The sequence below is a fragment of the Ambystoma mexicanum genome, chromosome 10, assembly GCF_040938575.1.
Source record: "Ambystoma mexicanum isolate Mex_15411 chromosome 10, UKY_AmexF1_1, whole genome shotgun sequence".
Classification (NCBI taxonomy): domain Eukaryota; kingdom Metazoa; phylum Chordata; class Amphibia; order Caudata; family Ambystomatidae; genus Ambystoma; species Ambystoma mexicanum.
The window spans coordinates 1,468,103,411-1,468,121,786 of record NC_090932.1 but is presented as its reverse complement, the minus strand read 5'-3'; positions in this window follow the sequence as shown (position 1 = coordinate 1,468,121,786).

Sequence of the window (18,376 nt, the reverse complement as noted above, 5' to 3'; positions counted from 1 at the left end):
TCGAGGTGGTCTTGGTGTCCCTGGGACCTCTGGGGGGTCTTCGTCCCTCGGTGGCGGTCCTGGTCCCGGTCCTGGAGACGACGCCTCCGGCGGCACGGGAGGTAGGGAGGCCTCGATCCGCTTGAAGAACGAGACATTCCGCGTGATGGTTCCTCTTGCATTGGCCGCCGTGACCATGGACCCCTTGACGTGGGTCACCCCTAGCGGCTGGGCCTCGTGCAGGAGTGCCAGCTTCCCCTCCAGCCCTCTGTTCCGGACCAGCACAGTGTCCCCTACCACGATCGCCTTCTCGGGCAGGTTCCTGCGGGCACTTTCCTGCTCGTTCTTGACCGCACGCTCTGCGCATACACGGTTATTGTCAATCACCCCCGGGTAGTGCCCCTCCACTTCCGGAAGCAATCCTCTGGGGCACCACTTGAATAGGTCCTTGGCCGGCGCGACCCCGGTGGACTGATGGGGGTCATGCGGTACTCTCGCAGGAATTCGAAGAGGTTTTGGCGTAATTCCCCTCGCCCATCCAACGAGATTCGGAAGACCTTATTGAGTGTCTGCATGAAGTACTCGGCCTCACCATTCGCCCTGGGCCATAGCGGGGTGACCTTCCAGTGTGTGATCCCTCTTTCCTCACAGTACCTGGCGAATTGCTGACCATGAAATGGCGGGCCGTTGTCCAAACAAAGTTCAGTGGGGAACCCGTGGGTGGCAAACATTTTTTCCAGTGCCAGGATGGTGTGGTCGCTGGCCGTTGACTGTACCAGCTCCACCTCGGGATACCGTGGCCATTGGTCGACTACTGCGAGAAAATACAGACCTCTGCCTGTGGATCCAAAGTCAGTGTGCACCGTGCCCCACGGCTGTTCACTTCTTTCCATCGCTCTGATTGGTGGTCCCCTTTCCACCGGACTGGCCGCTTGGCACGATACGCATGAGCGCACAAACTTGTCCACCCTTTTCTCCAGGTCCGGGACCCACACCTTCAGTCTTAGGCATGCCTTCGTCTTTGCGGTTCCCTGGTGTCCTTTGTGGGCCAGCTGTAGCACTTTCATCACCAAAGCTCGCGGGATGACGATCTGGTGCCCTCAACAGAAGGCCGTCCTCCGCAACCGAGTGCTCGTTGCGCACCTTCCACAGCGCTTGGAGGTCTCTTTGGGCCCCTGTCTCCCTCCTGGCATTGCTGGTGAGCACCTCTCTCCACTCCCCGCTGTCCATGGCCTCCTTAATGATTAAGAACATTTCATCTTCATTTGAGGCATCTGCAATATCCTGGCGCGCCAGGGCCACCGGCAGGGCTGCCTCCACTACGTTGTGCACCATCTCGACGCAGTCCACCACTTCGGCCGTGTGTTGGGGGCGCCCGGCCCCTGGATGTCTGGGCAGGTAGTCCGCGGGGTTATGGATGCCCGGGCGATACTGCAGCTTGACCCCATATTCCATCAGCGACAGCATCCACCTCTCGATGCGTGGCGGTGGCTTAGAGGAGGCGCCCGCCATTATCAGAATCAGCGGCTTGTGATCAGTTATCACTACAACCGGTTTACCCAGAATGTAGATCATGAAGTGCTTGCAGCCCCACAGTATAGCTAGGGCCTCCCGCTCGATCTGGGAGTACTGTTTTTCTGTTTCTGGGAGCGCCTTGCTGGCATATGCGATTGGACGCATGAGCCCCTGAGAGTCTGCTTGCATGAGCACCCCACCCAACCCCACTGGGCTGGTATCCACAACTATCTCGGACTCCCTATCCGGGCTAATGTACGCCATGGTTTCCTGGCCAGATAGAGCATTCTTGATCTTGGCAAACGCCTTTTGTTCCTTAGACGTCCATGACCATGCAACATCGTTCCTCATTAGGGCCCGTAAAGGCTCTGACAGTGACGCCAGGTCGCAGATGAACCGTCCACAATAGTTCACCATGCCGAGGAAGTTTCTTATCTCTGCCGGTGACTCGGGCGTGGCCGCCTCATAAATGTCTCTCGCCTTCTCGGGGTCGGGCGATATGCCCCCGGCATGGAATACGAACCCGAAAAACTCTATCTTGATGAACTCACATTTTTTTCGGTGCAGGGTCAGCCCAAAACGTTTAAGTCTCTCCAATGCACGTTACAGTCTCTTCAGGTGTTCAGACTCTGACTGTGCGAAGACCAGGATATCCTCCGACATGTTTTTTACTCCTTTGAGTCCCGCCAGAGCTCCCCGGATGTCGTTCTGGAAGACTTCCGCCGCTGACGAGACACCAAAACGGAGTCTTTTAAACTGATATAGCCCTTCATGGGTCATAAAGGTGGTTATGTACCGCGACTCCGGGTGGAGTTCCAGCTGGTGGTACCCGGACCTCAGATCCAGCTTGGAGAAGACTTTTGCCCCTTGCAACTAGCCCACTATATCGTCCAGCGTGGGCATCAGGTGATGCTCCCTCTTAATGGCAGAATTTGGCAGTCTCATGTCCACGCAGATGCGGACGGCCCCTGGTTGCTTGTGCTTTGGTGCCGCCACTATGGGTGAGGCCCACAGGGTTGGCCCACCACCCTCTCGATAATATCCAAAATCGATGAGTGATTGAAGCTCTTTCTCCACCTGCGCCCTCAGGGGGAACGGGATCCTTCGAAGCTTGAGGGCCGTTGGCCTTACTGACCCGTCAATGTGGAGTCTGATGGGGTCAACCTTCAGCTTTCCTACCCCTTGAAAGATGCTTTTGAACCGTTGCAGCAGGCGATCAATGTCTGTGTGGTACACACCCAGAGTGAAATGCACGATGTCGAGGGCTTCGGACGCGGCACAACTCAATAGGGAGTGCGGGCTCACACTTGTCACAAAGAACTTCGCCTTGATCTTGTTCAGCCTGTGTGACACCAAGGCTACGAAGACTCCCTGAATCAGCAGCGGCGTGTCCCCTCCGAAGGAGTATATACGGGCACACAGACCGATGCCCCTGTATCTATCAAGACTGGGGTGGGCACATCGCCAATGTTCACCGTGCACGTCGGCTGCCTGCTCTGTCTTGACCTTGTAGCTATGCTCGAGATGAAAAAGATTTCCTCTTCTTCTTCTTCCTCCTCCTCGGCGATGTCCAGATCTTGCACGCCCTGCTCAATTGACGATATACCCCTCACTCGCCGGGCATTGCCCCCGACTGACCTCGCTGGCCCCCTCGATGTAGCCACTGGGGTTGAGGCCCTGCACACTCTCGCATAGTGTCCCGGTGTGCCACACCGTCCGCAGACTCTCGTCTTTGTAGGGCACTCCCCCATGTGTGGCAAGTCATATCCACAATACGGACACGACTGGGTATTTCCGGGTGCAGAGGGACTGTCTACTTTTCTGGGGGCCCAGTGCGCCCTACCTTGGGCGGAGCGCCCGATGGCGAAGGCGTCTTCACCCTTCCCTGGGTGCATTGCTGTGTCCATTTTCGCACCTCTGGACTCCGCCAGTTCATACGCTCTCCCAGTGTCAAGAATTTGCGGCAGCGTCAGGCCTGGCTCCCTAAGCACCTGCTTCCTCAGCTTTCTGGAGCTGCACCCCTGAATCAGCTGGTTCCTCACCATCTCCTCCTCATTCACCCACCTGCAGGTGCTTGCGAGGTGTCTCAGCCGTGCACAGAACTGGTCCAAAGACTCCTCCCCTTGTTGCTTCTCCGCACACATTACAAATCTGTCGAAGTCGACATTCGCCATGCTGAGGTAGTGGTCTTGGAGGGCCTGTTTCACTGCATCAGAGGTGACCACTTGAAGATTGAGCGAGTCATAAATCCTGTGGACCTCCGTGCCAGCTGAATATACCATCGTGGCCACCTTCGCATCGTCACCCGTCTCTCCTGAGGCCCTGAAGAACATTTCTAGCTTTTTCACCCACAATAGCCACTTCAGCCCCAGCTTGGATGGTGGGCCTGTGGTCTCGAATTCAGGCATGGGTGCAAAGGTACTGTGCAACCTGCCTGGAATTGGCGCTGGGGATCCCTCTTCTCCCTCCTCCTCAACCATGGTGGTGACTGGGTTGAGGGTATCTCAGATGGGTTAGCCCTGGATTGCCTGCACTGACCTTCAGGAGTCTAGGATGTTGTCCAGGTGCCAAAGGCTTTGGATGGAGGTGTGGTGGGCCTGCAGCAGGTGTAGGAGGAACCTTCAGCCTTTATCTTCTTTTTTTTTTGTTGATGAACCACGGTCCTTTATCACAAAAGGGCCATGGAGTGTCCAAAAATTGTCTGAGGATGATCCGGATCACAGCCGGTGCACAAGCACCCGTGTGGGCCGCAACCGCTGTGATCCGTGTGTATCCCAAGATGGTCGCCGGCCACGTGCGTAGGTTCGCAACTGCGTGGGGAAGGAAAGCACTTTCTCCGACTCGGCAGCAGCCGGAGCAACGTCGCGTTCCCCACCGTCGCAGTTCCTCGTCGCCAGTGTTAGAGGTGGCGTGTGACCCCCAGACCCCACGCATGCACACACACGATCGCACGCATGCATACAGGAACAAACACGGGACGCGTGTTGTTGGTACGGGGTCCCGGCTGCAACTGCCGTCCGGGACCTCCTTTATTAACAACGCGCATGCGTGGCCCGGAATGAGGCGCGCGCATGCGCACAATGCGTATGTACCACGCAACACAATACAATAACGAAATCAAAGATTCCTCACAGTAACATGCCTGTTGAGTTGCCAAGGCGGTTGAACAACAAGGAGTTTGTTCGTGCTGGTCAGAGAGCCATACATATCAACATTTTGCATCACCCGGACGTAGGGTAGCCAACTGTCCCATATTTTATGGAATTGTCCCGTAATTGGGGACTCTGCCCCGCAGTTTACAGAGTGGCTGTGCGGGACGCAGGTTGTCCCGACTTGCTTTGTTCCCTGGAGTGTGACTCTCGGGAGACAGCAAGTTGGTACAACCTGCCTCCAGCACACCCACTCTGCAAACTGAAGTGGCCATCTACACAGCACGGCGCTGCCACCTGCTGTTTTCTTTCTCTGGGTGGTTCCACAGCACTGGCTCCTTTTGAGCCTGTAGGTCGAGCTGCTAATGCTCTGACACTTGTCTTCATTCAAATGCTAATGCTTTGTTCCTGGGGTCTTGATGGTCCGGTTTGCAGTTAAAAAATGGGACTATCACCTCCCAAGGACAAACCATTTGAATTTCAATTAAGCCAGGTGTTAAGAGCCATTAACAAATTTAAATTAAAAAATGGGGCGGGCCAAACGTGAATGACGCTGTGATGTCATCACTGCCTTGTGGGCAAGTGTCCCGCAAAAGGACATCAAAAAGTTGGCCACCCTACCTGGTAGGGAGCTTTTCTCTTAAAAAGAAGGAGAATAAAATGCCCCCATTCAAATGCACTGGGGTTGGGATTATTTAAGGAGGGAGAAAGTAAAAAATAAATTTAAAAAGAGCAATATTTTGTATTTAGAAATCGTGAGTCTCCCACTTATATTGGGAGGGTTGGCATGTACATGCCAACATTTTGGAGTGCTGATTGTAGTGTTGTGCCGTAAAAGGTTTGGGACAGTCTAGTTGTGTGAAGAGGTGGGGCCTGAGGGAGGAGAGGGAAATAGGGTGTGACGGAGAAGATACAAATAAAGACGTGTCTACGCATTCCCTGTGGTCCACGCCTTATTTAAGTATCAGATGTCTCGTTTAAACCCACTGAAAGTCCCACTGGGTTAAGCCCCAACATTGCCGACGACATGGATGACCCACTCGTGCACAAATACCCGCCACAGGCGGCGGGCGATACTAGGAAGAGCTCTGTGGACAAAGCAGGTGCGCAAGGCACCAGGGAGAGGCTCCAGCATTGCGGGCCCGCCAACTACATCACAGCGAACCAGGACGCACCAGTGACAAGAAGGGCAAGTGCAGCTCTTCAACTCTCAACAGTGAATCAGGTGGCCACGGGAGCGGTGGTGACACACCGAAGAAAGGGGTGAGGGCAGCTCATGAGAGTCAGGAGTTGGCTGAAGACACAGGAAACAATGCATCATGCTAATCACCATGTCGGAGGAAGATATGCCAGCCACAGTGGCAGCGACCCCCTCCAAATCCATTTCAGGTACTGCTTCAGGAATCCTTATCCTTACTGCTACGTGGAGCATTTGTTGTAACAGAAACACGTAACATGGGACCCAGATGGGCGAGATATGGGAGAGATTTTGAAGTATATATCGACACACTTGCTCCCCTGGATGACCATAGAAAAAAATGTCTCCTTACATTATCAGTAGGTCCAGCCATCCTATATACGTTACAAGTTACCGGAAGACACGGTCAACACGTTTAGGGGGCTGAGAACGGTGCTGTCAGAGTACTTCACTCTCACACAAACATCAACAATGGGAGACATGTGTTTCACGGTTTTAGTCATTTGCTGGAAAACAAAAATGTCGAAAGTCATAATGTCGAAAAAAAAAGTCGAAATTTTTTTTCAATACTTTTTTTTCGCAATGGGGGGGGTTCCCCCCCTCAACCCCCTTTTATTTTTTTATTTTTTATACTTTACCCATTTTTTATACTTACCAAACCCAAAAAATACATATTAATAAAAAATTATATATTCGACTTTTTTTTCCTTTTTTTTCGACATTTTTGTCATTCGACATTTTTTTTTCGACATTATGACTGCACACCGTGTTTCACACCACGACAGAAAATAATACATTTGCAATGCGCCTAAGAATGAAACACTGTGCACTTCACAATTACTGAAATGACGAAGCACTCAGATTATAGATAATCGCAGGGTGCGAATCGCCAAACTTTAGGAAAAAGTGACTCCCGAAGCCACGAGCACTGGAGGAGATCCTGATGTTAGCTTGTGCAGTGTTCGCAGTAGAGCACCAAATTGAAGCAATGAGTAATGCACAGATAACCCCGTCTGCTCCGGCCGTGGTGAACAAAATGGCGACAGCAACACATCCACAGAGTCAGGCAGACCAATTCTGTTTCCAGTGTGGGTACAAATTCCTGCACAAAGGACCATGCCCGGCAATCAGCCAACTATGCTCGGCCTGTTGAGGTGAAAACCATTTCAAAGCAGTGTGTTGTACTTCTTGAAATCCGTTCAGAGGAGAGATGTTGGGCCACCCAGTCATGAGGATGAAGGAGAGATCATCATTGGCTGCCCCTTTCAGAGGCTCTAGAATGCCAAGACGGTACAAGGAGAGCCTAAGAAGGTAAAAAGTATTCTCAGACGATCAAAGACCACCAGAAAGACGTACAGCCTGCTCATCGACGTCACCACAACCCAGGAGGGCGCAATGCCACGTGCGCTACTTAATTTAGCAGTCTCCAATGGAAAGTGGGTTGAGCACATCGGCAGACGATTAAAGACGCAAGGTCTATCTGTATGCATTGGGAAATCAGCAAGCAATAGAGCATAGCCCGACCCTTCTACTACAAAATAACAACCTACAAGCATAATTCCTAGTAGACACAGGCCCACAGTAAATGTAATCCGTGAAGAGGTTTACAAGAACATCTCAAAAGCCCCGCCTTTACTACCCGCCGAGGTAGAGTAGACATTTATCCGTATGGGTCCAAGAGCACCATTATTGCACAAGGGATAGTTTGAAGCCACATTCAGATACAAGACGCAAGCGAGGAAGCTGTCTATACTTGTTCTGGAGGCGGCAGCAGAAAGTGGCAAGGTCGCACTGGACATGGGTCTGATACATGTGCTTTATAGAGGTTCCTAGTGATTGCATCGACAGCCAAACCACCGACAACCATACCATTGACAAAAAGGCATCTAAAAAAAAAACATCGAATGTATTTTTATTTACGGGGGTTCCCCCCAACCCCCTTTTTAAAACATTAACACACTTATTTACTAAACTAAACCCTTTACCATTGAAAAAATGCATTTGATGGTGTTTTTTCGATGCATTTTTTCAATGTTATGGTCTGTCGATGCTTTGTATTCAATGCAGTGACCGGATACCCTTTATAGATTGATGATGCATAAATACATTGACACTGTAGCAAGAATGGAACAACTCTTCCTGTCAATGTTCAAGGGACTAAGAAAACAGAAACACATGCAGATACAACTGCATATTGACCTCATTATTCATCCGCTAGCCCAACACTACAGGGGCATACCAGTGAATATACAGCGACAGGTTGAAGAGGAATTGGGCAGGTTGCTAGAACAAGACATTATAGAACCAGCGTCTGGGCCCCACCCCGTGAAGGTCCCCCATTGTTTCCATGCCAAAAAAGGGCTTCGATACTATCAGGCGCTGCATGCACACAAGGCGACCAAATCAAGCAATCAGGAGGGAGTGTCATCAAGCTCACGCATCAGAGACATGATACATTTACTCAACAGAGCCAAAGCCTTCTCAAAATTAGCCTTAAAAAAGGGTATCATCAGCTCGAATTGAGCCCAAAGTCACCGTATATCACCACCTTTGTGACACACCTAGTGCTAGATCGGTACAAGAGGCTCAGTTTAAGAGTGTCTTCGGTGACAGAGATTTTCCAGGCCGAAATCCACAATGCCATCAAACACATTCCAGAATGTCAGAACCACAGTGATGACATTATGGTTTTCAGCTTGGACATTGATCTGCATGACAACACAGAATGTGATGGAGGAATACGAGCGAAGGAACAGAGCATGATACAAATAAAGAACGTGTCTACCCGTTCTCTGTGGTCCACACTTTATTTAAGAATCGGGCGCTGTGCGGGACAGCTCATTAGGCCAGTGGAAGTCCCACTAGGGTAAGCCCCAACACCTGGCAGGGAGAGTGGCTCTCAAAAAGTGGGAGAAGAGAATGTTTCCATTGGACTGCATTGGGGTTAAAAATATTTTAGGTGGGAGAAATTAAACAATAGCAGCATTTTTCACAGAAATGTCAGGAGTCTCCCACCTAAAATGGGAGGGTTGGCATGTATGCTATAGATGTGCAAGAGGATTGGCGGGTAAGTGAACTGACTGAAGGGCAGGTGATACCCACAAAAAGCAGATGAGTTGATAGGTATGCAGTAGTCCAACATCCTTACTTCCTCTACTGTGCCCTCAAGCTATATGATGTTATTAGTTTTATACTGTTCAATGTTACCATGCTTGTTTTTGGCTTACAAAAGTCCATTGAAGTGCATGTGTGTATACAGCGCTTGGCGGCTGAGTGTCCTGTTTACATGGTGGGTTTCACCCGTCAAAAGCATGTGAGTTGAGAGGTATGCATGTTCATGTTCTCTTGGTGCCATGGGATCTGCAAGAAAAGCAGGTTGGCTTACATGCCAACCCTGGAAATCAGATGGAAGATTTCCAAATGCAGGGCTCGTCTTCCACCCCACAATTATATACCTTCAAAATAGGATTACATCTTTTTTTCTGTTTTTGAAGTTTTTATCACAACTCAAAAGACTCAAATAGGAGTCACTTAGGAGCAAGATCAAAATGTGACAAGCAACAGTGCAGAGACGCTCAAACACGCTTTGGACACACCCTGCCCACTCTGCCCCGCTAATAGTGGCAGAGCCAGCCTAAACATTTTGGCTGGGCTGGATGACAGTTTCGAAAGATGGTCATGAGAGGGCCCATTAACCCGCTGGGCTGTCAACCTCCCTCCCCTTTGTCTGACATTTGGAGGCTGAATTAAGTTCTTATGGTTAAAACAAAAAGTGTCTAAACTTAAAGACACTCCCGTCCCCTGCACACCTTACAAGCTGAAATAAATCAGTCAAATTTCATAACATTTGCACTTTTATATATAGAAAGAATTGTCAATTTAGAACATAGGTAACAAAATATCTTCATAAAAGTACAGAAAAAAGCTATCAACTGACTTCCAATATGGCCAGCATGAAAAACAAATCAAACCAGACAAAGAAATAAGCTCCCAATTTTGAACTGCAGCTTCAAGCTCTACGCGTTTCGGGGACTATCCCCTTCTTCAGGAGCAAAAATATCTGCAAGTATAGATATATATACAATTAGAGGAGATCTCACATATCATTAAAAGTTTGGACAAACTAAACACATTAAATAAAGAGAATACATTAAATAATTATGTACACATAAATCGAACCACAATTCTACATATCATACACAAGTGGTTGTATATTCACAGTGGTACAACTGGTATGGCTCCAAATGTAAATCTCAAAATGCATTAAAACCTAAAACACTTATTCGTATGTACCTCACAGTGGGAATGTTGTCAAAGAAAATAGAGTCTCTGTCTGTGCATCTGTCTGTGCACGACGTACACATAACCAGGATCCCTGCGAATACTCCTGCCGTCCTCAACAAGTGAAATGTGATTGCCGAACTCTGGAATACCAAAGTATATCTATCAGCTCCAATTACACGTAATTAAATCACCAAACCTTAATGACTAAACAACTAGTTCAAAAAACACAATTACTCATTGGCAACTAATCTGTGCAGCTCAACGATCACCAAAATCCACAACCTTGTGCCACCACCTCATCTTTGTGCCAACACATCAACTTAACACAGAAAGTTAAAAAGCCCAAATCCTCAAAGAAAACCCAAAATTTAAAATGTGCAACTCTTCCAACATATATTATTTACCTAAGGCAAATCAATAGCCAATCCAATCCAAATTCAGGACTTCCAGTACTCCGCATCCAATGTAAAGCATCCTGCTGATTATAGATATGTATAATGCAACTAAAAAACAAACACAAAATATACCATTTACAAACTAACACCACCTTTCCAATACAAACATAAATAAATATAAACACATCCACACAGCTTAAACTTACTTCCAGAAGCGCACCTCTTCACCTCAGATTCAACGGCTCCTCTCCAATTTACACGTAACAGATCCCAACCCACAACACACTTCCTGGCTCATTTTATACTGTTTCCTGGTAGTCACATGATAAAGTCACGTGACCCGCCGGCACTGAATACTAAAAGAATGCACAAAACTCCCTGCAACCTGCCAAATACACAGCTAATGCTAACTAAGCACACAGGTACTGAGTGAGTAAATCAAACAAAATAAAAAAGACACCAAAGATAAATGTGTGTGTAGTTAAAAAGGAGATAGACATAGAAGAAAGACTGCATTTTTGAAAAAATAAAAAAATAATAAATAAGTGCCTTAAAACTATTGCTGTCCATCAACCATACTTAACTACGCGGCAAATTCAGAAATAACCAAGTAAACTAGTTATGTACTAAAGATAAATGTGTATGTATTTAAAAAGAAGATAGACATAGAAGAAAGACTACATTTTTGAAAAAATTGAAAAAATAATGAATAAGTGCCTTAAAACAATTGCTGTCCATCAACCATACCTAACTACGCAGCAAGTTCAGAAATAACCAAGTAAACTAGTTATGTACTAATTACCCAAACCCAATAACTACTATTCCATACACCTCTAATGGAACAACCAGTATGTAACACCCGGAAAACACAAATCCCTCCATGTGACCTCAAACTCATATCAATTTATGCATTATGAACTACGCGGCAAATTCAGAGATAACCAAGTAACCTAGTTATGTACTCATTACACAAATCCAATAACTACTCTTCCATACACCTCTAATGGAACAACCAGTATGTAACACCCGGAAAACACAATCGTTGATCTGCACAGATTAGTTGCCAATGAGTAATTGTTGCCAATGAGTAATTGTGTTTTTTGAACTAGTTGTTTAGTCATTAAGGTTTGGTGATTTAATTACGTGTAATTGGAGCTGATAGATATACTTTGGTATTCCAGAGTTCGGCAATCACATTTCACTTGTTGAGGACGGCAGGAGTATTCGCAGGGATCCTGGTTATGTGTACGTCGTGCACAGACAGATGCACAGACAGAGACTCTATTTTCTTTGACAACATTCCCACTGTGAGGTACATACGAATAAGTGTTTTAGGTTTTAATGCATTTTGAGATTTACATTTGGAGCCATACCAGTTGTACCACTGTGAATATACAACCACTTGTGTATGCTATGTAGAATTGTGGTTCGATTTATGTGTACATAATTATTTAATGTATTCTCTTTATTTAATGTGTTTAGTTTGTCCAAACTTTTAATGATATGTGAGATGTCCTCTAATTGTATATATATCTATACTTGCAGATATTTTTGCTCCTGAAGAAGGGGATAGTCCCCGAAATGCGTAGAGCTTGAAGCTGCAGTTCAAAATTGGGAGCTTATTTCTTTGTCTGGTTTGATTTGTTTTTCATGCTGGCCATATTGGAAGTCAGTTGATAGCTTTTTTCTGTACTTTTATGAAGATATTTTGTTACCTATGTTCTAAATTGACAATTCTTTCTATATATAAAAGTGCAAATGTTATGAAATTTGACTGATTTATTTCAGCTTGTAAGGTGTGCAGGGGACGGGAGTGTCTTTAAGTTTAGACACTTTTTGTTTTATGTTTAACACATGCTCCAGTGTCAGGGCGTGTATTCCTCCCCAGCACCCAGAATTGTAATAAAATCTCTCTAAATAGTTATTTAGTTTTTGAGTAATTAGGTGTGCTCTGATAGATACTTCTTTTTGTAATTTGGTAGTTGCCCTTTATGTGTACACTGATCATTGGTAGCACCCACTATATTATGTCATTTTCGAAAATCAATGAGATTACTGATAAACATGCCACTACTTTGGCATTTACTAACGAGGAAGCCAAGCAGATCTTGGCTCTAATTGGTCAAACTGAAAAACTTACAGACACACAGGACAGTCCGGATCGTTTGATTTCTAGATTAGAACGCGTCATTAGACGTGAGATTTCTCAGAAGCTTCATGCTTCAACTTTGGTTGAATATCATAAATCTCAACGAATTCCTAGAGGCCTCAGAGTATATCTGAGGCCAACTTTATGTAAGGAGAACAAGGAGTTCATTATTAAATGGGACCAGATATTGAATAAATGTTCATTGGACCTCATCCTCTTGACCATACAGGAACTCGCTAATTCCTTAGATTCTATTCAGAAAGAAATTACTGATCTGACTAATCAACTTTTAAAGTTGAAGACTGAACAAGACCTTAAGTGCATTTTGGAGGATATCAATCTGAAGTTCGCTTCATACAAACAAGATATTGAACAGCGTAAATTGCGTAAATTTAGGAGAGACACTTTTGACTATTACAACGATATTGTATACTCGTGGCAGGAATTTTATGCTCAAAGAAATAGGAGTAGGTTTCCTAAACCACCATCTAAATCATCAGGCTCGGATAACACTAGTGAGGGGAGTATTGGTGACCCCATACCAGGTAGAAGCTTGCCAACTCGTATTCTGGCTGACAGTGCAGATTCAGGCGAACCTGCTTTAACTGTACCGATATTGCCACGTTCTCCGCAGAGGGTTCCTTTTTTAGAAAAAAGACCCGACGTGGGAACAAGGTCCAAAAAGAAAACCAAGTGAGAGAATCCATAGTAGTGAATATTTCAAGTAAAACTCTCACCGTTAATCAGTTGGATATTTTGAATAAGGGACTGTCATTTGTTCCAGCAAGTAATTCTAGTCTGTTTGAAGAAAAAATTAATTTACATCTGTTGTTGCGGAAAATCAAACTGAAATTGTTTTTCTCTATGCAAACTTTTGACAGAACAGTTGATGAAATGGAGGATGTTTTGGAAATTAAACCTAAGAGTACGTTTGACCCTCCTATAGAAAATCCAGTGATCAATATGTTTAAATTCAAGGTGGAAAATGATTTGAAGAAAATTAAATTCAATTCAAAAACTCCAGTTAATCTTAAAGAGTCTCAACTTAAAGATATTGAGGCCTTGGCTAAAGATTTAGATCTAACGATAAAAACAGCAGATAAGGGTGGGGCAATAGTAGTCATGGACTCTGCTTTCTATCATACCCAATGTCAAATGATGCTTAATGACAATTCCACGTATCTGCGATTGGATCGTGATCCTACTATACAGATTAAATCAGTGATTGAAGCCTGTGTGAACAGAGCTTTGGATAATGAGTGGATCTCGATTAAAACAAGGTCTTTTCTCCTCAATAAACATCCAATCATACCAGTACTATATGGTCTTCCAAAGATACACAAAAGCACAACGCATCCTCCCTTGAGACCCATAGTAGCAGGAACAGACAGTATTTTAGATCCACTGTCTAAATATGTTGATAAGATCTTACAACCCTTGGTGAAGTTGATACCTACCTACTTAAGGGATACAACTGATTTTTTATTGAACATAAATGAAATTGTTTGTCTATCCTCAGAATGTATTTTGTTTTCTATGGATGTATGTAGCCTGTACACCTCGATTCCCCACCAGGAGGGAATTGAGGCAGTAGAGTGGTTACTATTACAGTCTGTGAATGTAGAATGTGATCCACAGTTGGTGATTGAGTTGATTACGATTATTCTACACAACAGTTACTTTAGGTACCAAGACTCATATTTTGCACAAATTTCTGGAACATCAATGGGGTCAGCGATGGCCCCTGCATATGCTAATATCTACATGTACTGGTTTGAAAAACAATTTGTACTAGACAATGTTGAATGGTCCAGTAAGATAATTATTTGGAAAAGGTACATCGATGACATTTTTGGTGTGTGGTGTGGCTCCAAAGGTGAACTCAAAGTGTTTCTTGAGTATTTAAATACTGTTCATTCACGGATAAAATTTACTTTGGAAATTGGTGACCCCAAGTTACACTTTTTGGACGTTCAGTTAGAAATTGTTAATAATCAGGTCAAAACATCACTCTTTCATAAACCAACTGATGTTAATAATTTATTGCATTTTGCGAGTTTTCATCCAAAGCCAATGATTGCTAGTCTGCCATATAGTCAGATATTGCGAATTAAGAGAATTGTTATGGATACTGATGAATTTAAAGTTGAATGTGAGTCGCTCTCTAAAAAATTCTCTGAAAGAGGGTATCCAGTACAACTTTTGAATGAGGCCCAGAACAGAGCGCTCCCGATTACAAGGGAGCAATTGCTTACACCTAAGGTGAAGAAGGAGTCTGATTCAATTTTGCATATTTCCAAATTCTCTCGACAAAGTTGGCATGTTAAAAGAATCATACATAAACACTGGTCGACTCTCCATCATGATCCTATACTTCTGGGATTGTTTCCATCTCCACCAATGATGGTGTATAGAAGAGGTAGGAACCTGAGAGATAGGGTTGTGAGAGCCGAAAGAGGCCCGAAGGAAATTCAGATGACATTGGTGACTAAAAAAAAGGGAACATTTCCTTGTTTGTCGTGTAGTCATTGTAACAATGTGGCTAAAGGAGAATACATTCTTCACCCGCAGACGGGCAAAAAAATCACTCTTAGAGATTTTGCCACATGTAGATCCACAGGGGTGATTTACAGCATTAAGTGCCCGTGTGGATTAATGTATATTGGACAGACAGCCAGATCCGCACGTGAAAGATGGACTGAACATAAATCTCAAATACGGTGTAAAAATGAGAAATCTTCAGTTGCTAGGCATTTTAATATGTCTAGACATACTATTGCACAATTGAGGTTTAATGTTTTGGAAGTGGTGAAGAAACCACCCAGAGGAGGTGACTTTTTGAGAATATTAGCTCAGAGAGAGATGTTTTGGATTGACCTCTTGGGGACTTTATCTCCAAGAGGGCTCAATGAAGAGTTCTCTTTGAATTGTTTTGTGTAGGTGTCGAGGTATGGTTGGTGAATGGTTTAAGTCGTTCATAATGCATAAATTCATATGTGTTTGAGGTCACATGGAGTGATTTGTGTTTTCCGGGTGTTACATACTGGTTGTTCCATTAGAGGTGTATGGAAGAGTAGTTATTGGATTTGTGTAATGAGTACATAACTAGGTTACTTGGTTATCTCTGAATTTGCCGCGTAGTTCATAATGCATAAATTGATATGAGTTTGAGGTCACATGGAGGGATTTGTGTTTTCCGGGTGTTACATACTGGTTGTTCCATTAGAGGTGTATGGAATAGTAGTTATTGGGTTTGGGTAATTAGTACATAACTAGTTTACTTGGTTATTTCTGAACTTGCTGCGTAGTTAGGTATGGTTGATGGACAGCAATTGTTTTAAGGCACTTATTCATTATTTTTTCAATTTTTTCAAAAATGTAGTCTTTCTTCTATGTCTATCTTCTTTTTAAATACATACACATTTATCTTTAGTACATAACTAGTTTACTTGGTTATTTCTGAATTTGCCGCGTAGTTAAGTATGGTTGATGGACAGCAATAGTTTTAAGGCACTTATTTATTATTTTTTTATTTTTTCAAAAATGCAGTCTTTCTTCTATGTCTATCTCCTTTTTAACTACACACACATTTATCTTTGGTGTCTTTTTTATTTTGTTTGATTTACTCACTCAGTACCTGTGTGCTTAGTTAGCATTAGCTGTGTATTTGGCAGGTTGCAGGGAGTTTTGTGCATTCTTTTAGTATTCAGTGCCGGCGGGTCACGTGACTTTATCATGTGACTACCAGGAAACAGTATAAAATGAGCCAGGAAGTGTGTTGTGGGTTGGGATCTGTTACGTGTAAATTGGAGAGGAGCCGTTGAATCTGAGGTGAAGAGGTGCGCTTCTGGAAGTAAGTTTAAGCTGTGTGGATGTGTTTATATTTATTTATGTTTGTATTGGAAAGGTGGTGTTAGTTTGTAAATGGTATATTTTGTGTTTGTTTTTTAGTTGCATTATACATATCTATAATCAGCAGGATGCTTTACATTGGATGCGGAGTACTGGAAGTCCTGAATTTGGATTGGATTGGCTATTGATTTGCCTTAGGTAAATAATATATGTTGGAAGAGTTGCACATTTTAAATTTTGGGTTTTCTTTGAGGATTTGGGCTTTTTAACTTTCTGTGTTAAGTTGATGTGTTGGCACAAAGATGAGGTGGTGGCACAAGGTTGTGGATTTTGGTGATCGTTGAGCTGCACAGATTAGTTGCCAATGAGTAATTGTGTTTTTTGAACTAGTTGTTTAGTCATTAAGGTTTGGTGATTTAATTACGTGTAATTGGAGCTGATAGATATACTTTGGTATTCCAGAGTTCGGCAATCACATTTCACTTGTTGAGGACGGCAGGAGTATTCGCAGGGATCCTGGTTATGTGTACGTCGTGCACAGACAGATGCACAGACAGAGACTCTATTTTCTTTGACAACATTCCCACTGTGAGGTACATACGAATAAGTGTTTTAGGTTTTAATGCATTTTGAGATTTACATTTGGAGCCATACCAGTTGTACCACTGTGAATATACAACCACTTGTGTATGATATGTAGAATTGTGGTTCGATTTATGTGTACATAATTATTTAATGTATTCTCTTTATTTAATGTGTTTAGTTTGTCCAAACTTTTAATGATATGTGAGATCTCCTCTAATTGTATATATATCTATACTTGCAGATATTTTTGCTCCTGAAGAAGGGGATAGTCCCCGAAACGCGTAGAGCTTGAAGCTGCAGTTCAAAATTGGGAGCTTATTTCTTTGTCTGGTTTGATTTGTTTTTCATGCTGGCCATATTGGAAGTCAGTTGATAGCTTTTTTCTGTACTTTTATGAAGATATTTTGTTACCTATGTTCTAAATTGACAATTCTTTCTATATATAAAAGTGCAAATGTTATGAAATTTGACTGATTTATTTCAGCTTGTAAGGTGTGCAGGGGACGGGAGTGTCTTTAAGTTTAGACACTTTTTGTTTTATGTTTAACACATGCTCCAGTGTCAGGGCGTGTATTCCTCCCCAGCACCCAGAATTGTAATAAAATCTCTCTAAATAGTTATTTAGTTTTTGAGTAATTAGGTGTGCTCTGATAGATACTTCTTTTTGTAATTAAGTTCTTATGGTGCCTTCCCTGAGATGTCTCCATGCCCAGCTTTGCTGCAAGCATTGTGTACGCCAGGGATGCCAGTGACGATGCCCTGGCATTGCAGGCATAGGCTCTACTTTCACTTATGCAGATAACAGTTGCAGGTTCGGCTGGCAGGTGGTTCTCCTCATCTAGCATGTTACAGATTATTTTCAGTTGCTCTACATCCATTGCCAGAGCCTGGCTGCAAATGAGAACTGATCTCTGAAGGTACCCCTGTCATTTTGCCAGAAAGTGTACAACACTGTCTCTGAAAATCAGACCAGTTCTTTGTTGTCAGTAGGTAGGGTTCAAATTACAGCCAGAGTTATTTGTCACACTGTTATTTTTAAAGCCTCTGTCCAGTCCACCCCCAAGATGCACTGTTTTCATATTTGAGTAGCATTTTTGTTCTTTTACTTAGTTTGTGGAGAAATATGTTGATGGATTGATTGATGTGTTATTTATTTATGATGCGCCTATACACAAATGCTTCAAGGCGCAACAAGGGAGGGGGAACAAAAGGAGGACAAGACAAACGATCTTACTAGGCCAAGTGTTATTTAGATTGTACAAGCGCGCAA